Source organism: Cotesia glomerata, linkage group LG5 (assembly GCF_020080835.1).
Source record: "Cotesia glomerata isolate CgM1 linkage group LG5, MPM_Cglom_v2.3, whole genome shotgun sequence".
NCBI classification, from domain to species: Eukaryota; Metazoa; Arthropoda; class Insecta; order Hymenoptera; family Braconidae; genus Cotesia; species Cotesia glomerata.
Window position 1 is genome coordinate 2,435,985 of NC_058162.1, and position 3,838 is coordinate 2,439,822.

At 27.2% G+C, this 3,838-nt stretch overlaps 1 long non-coding RNA gene across 1 annotated transcript; it reads right to left on the bottom strand.

The window, feature by feature from the left end:
• Positions 1 to 491: 491 nt before the first annotated feature.
• On the bottom strand, positions 492 to 986 carry LOC123265757. Its single transcript, XR_006509661.1, has 3 exons — positions 910 to 986; positions 670 to 802; positions 492 to 561 (listed from the first exon to the last, which is right to left on the bottom strand). It is a non-coding gene; the product is annotated as an uncharacterized LOC123265757 (long non-coding RNA).
• Between the last annotated feature and the right edge of the window lie 2,852 nt (positions 987 to 3,838).

Below are 3,838 nucleotides of genomic sequence, written 5' to 3' on the forward strand. Positions count from 1 at the left end.
AAAATAATCACTTTTGAAAAAATTTTTTTTCTTATTTTTTTTTAGATTTCTCCAAATTTCTCAAAATCTATCGGTCCGAATCGTTTCAAATTGACAGGAAACCTAAGTTTGGCCAAGCCCTTTCGAATGGCACCAACCGTGATAAAATCGGTTTAACCGTTCAAAAGTTATAAGAGGTTTACATATTTACACCCACACATACACATACATACAGACATAGCGGCACCCTCGCGGGAATAGTCAGGAAAGCTTCCTAGGACCTCAAAACGTCGAGGTCTGATGAAAATTCGATTTGCGAAAAACGGGGTAAGACCAATAACTTCCAAATTTTTGAAAATTTTCAATTATCTTAACGGGAAGTTAAAAATATACTAATAAAATCAAACAGAAATTTCGTTCAAAAAAAGATAGAAAGTTTAAAAATATTTTAACTCGCTTTTATTAAAATAGAAAAATTTCAAGTGACATAGTATACTATTGACAAATTTAATTAAAATATTTTTGGCACATGATTTCTAACGAGAGTCACTCAGTTATTGTGTAGTTCTGAGCCCATGAACACTAGAATCAAAAGAACAATGGATGATACTAATTAATAATGGATAATTTAAATAAATGAATAAATAATAATTTGATTATAAAAAAATTAAAACTTATGTTAATACATACCAATTTCAGTAAACAAAGTGTTATATGTTTCGCTTCTGAACTTTCTAGTAACAAGACAGCAATTATTGCTACAATTGCAACTATCAACATTGTCACAGATCGGATCATTTTTTTAAAATTAGTTTGCAGTAATCTAAAATAAAAAATTTTTTTTAATTAAAATTGAATTGAATTGCAAAGATAAAAAATCTTACAATTTTAAAGGAGAAATATAATTTATTATTTAATAACTGAAATTACTTTTTAACTCAAAACACAGAATATTTTATAGCTATTAAAATACGGTCGCTCAAGCTTGTGACTAAATTATTTATGTTAATCCTCAGATATATCGCGTTACTAAAACCATAAGGGCGTATAAAAAAAATTTCTTTGCTCCAAACAATGTAAAAATGTTGAAAACATTGTAACGGGTATTTTATTCCGCTATACACTACTAGTTCTCGGCTCGGCAAAACATCAACAAGCAGAGAACGTAGTAACTCAACTAACTAACGCCTCAACAACACGGCTAGTCCTCTACCCGGCAAAACATCAACAAGCAGAGGACGTTGCCAAAAATCTTAATCCTGACGGTACCCTCTTATGGAGCGTCTATACCGCAGTTTCTAACTAAATCGCGCTGTCCACCGGACCCTCACGCTCTAAGACTGTACGAACTACTCTGCTCGGCAAAACATCAACAAGCAGAGAACATACACACTCACACACGTATAACCCGCACGGCCTTTACACACACTCTGACTTTACTTAACTTTTATTTTTGACTTATAAAAGTTATTACAAAATTTAATATCAGAAAATTATTACGTCAAACTTTTTGCTTAATTAATTCAGTCATTAGCTAACAATTAAATCGTAAACCATTTTCACAACTAATAATTTAATTTTCAAAAAAATCTACACTAAAAACCGATGCCTGAATTTATTCCAAATTAACCACGAGTTTAATACTCAACATTAAATAAATCTTCCGGATCATTCGACGTAAAATTTTACTCCAATTTCAACTCGTAAATTTTATTTCTTAAATTTTGAATAAATTCTTAAGAATATTTCTTTATAAAATTCTGACTAATTTTCTGGGACTTAATCCACGCCGTTAAATATTTTTATAAACAATTCCAACAGAATAATAATTTTAATTTTCAATAGTTCAATATATAAAATGACCACGTGGAATTTTTCGATTTATAAATAATTAATAAAACAATTGTTATGTAAAAAATATTTAATTTAGGATAATTAATTAATTTTACATTTAAAATATTTAATGTGTTTAAGTATTTGGTCCTAGCGTGTTAGGCTAATAGACCGGGAACTTCCGAGTTTAATTTATTGAGAATGATAGGTTTGTTTGAATAAATTGATGTAGTTGAATAATTTTAATACATATATTGTTTAAGTCCAAAATTAATATCATTAGTTAAGTTTACAATTATTACAATTATTACACAGTGATTAAAGTTAACTTTTCTTTCATATAACGATTTTACAATATTACTAAATTCACAAATATTAATAATTTAAAATATACCTGATAAAAATTGATGAACCTTGTTGATTTAATTTGATTGAGTTGGTTTCACTTTACGATTTTACTTTACCTTTACAAATGATTTACTTTCTATACAAAAGATTTACACGTGGTCTATTGAGACTTATTTAAACTATGTACGATGTTAACACTAGGACGTCAGGACAACGAGAGAGATTTTTGGTGACAATTGCAGGGTGTCGAATTTTAGGGCGTTACTAATTTCCACTCATTGGGGGAAACAAATGTCCAATTATGTGTCTATTTTCTTGGGCCCTTACCCTCTCTCTTAAATTTGTCTAAAAATGTTGCATGAGTCCCTGTACTTGGATCAGAGTGCAACATGCTTTCTCACTTACTCTTATGTTCTATTATTTATCTATGTGTTAGTGTATACGTAAGCGCATTTACGCATAGACAAAGACATACATTTGTACTGTCTACATTAATTTATTTATTAAAATCATATGAATAAATATGTACTCGAATCTAACATTTCTTACGTTTCTTTGAATTTAATTATTTATTTGAAGAAATATTTCTGTTTTATCGTTTTATAAATTTGTTGTATTATTTTAGAATTCAATTGTTTAAAATTTGTTTATTTTAAATTATTTAACTTTCAAGTTTTATTTTTTTTATTTGTTTCTCATTTCATATTTAATTTTTGTTGACTAAAAATTATTTTGGAAGTTGCATTATTAAAATTTATTTCGATATTTGTCTCAACACTAAAATTTTGTAATTAAATTATTCTAAAATCTTTTGGTTTAAAATAAATCTTTTTATCTAATGTTCTTTATCTTTAAGTATTTCTTATTTTGAGTTTAAGTGAGTTAGCTTACGTATAACAAAACTCCCATTTATCTATTTAATCTCTTAAATATACCTGGGCTCCAGACTAATTACGGAAATTTCCCTGGGCCTTTTGTAAAAATCGAACGAGACACTTAATGACCGCACTCGAATTATCTTTTACAATCGTTAAAATTTAAATAAAATCATACTCGATTTTTTTTTTTTTATTAATAAATATTATACTCGATTTTTATAGTTAATAAATATGTAAAGAAAAATTTCTTTACATAACACAATTTATCTCAATGTAAAATAAATTCACGAAAAATTATCCACGGGTATTCAATCTTAATTGCGTCGAAGTTCAATAGCTGTTATGTAAGAATTATTAATTTATAGAAAATTAATTATTTTAAATGGTTTAATTATTTAGTATTTAGTCGTAGCGTGTTAGGCTAATAGACCGGGAACTCCGAGTTTTTAATCTATTGAAAATAGGTTTGTTTGAATAATTGATCATTAGTTAAATTTAATACATATATTATTTGAATTAAAAGTTAATTGAGTTACAAAATTATTACAATTGTTACAACTATTACACAATGGTTGAAATTTAATATTTTCTTTCATATAACGAGTTTACAATATTGCTAAATTCACAAATATTAATAATTGAAATGTACCTGATAAAAGTTGATGAATCTTGTTAATTCAATTTGCTTTAGTTGATTTCACTTCACGATTTTACTTTACTTTTACAAACTGTTTAATTTCAATGAGACAAAATTACACGTGGTCTATCGAGACTTACTTAAACTGTGTACGATGTTACCA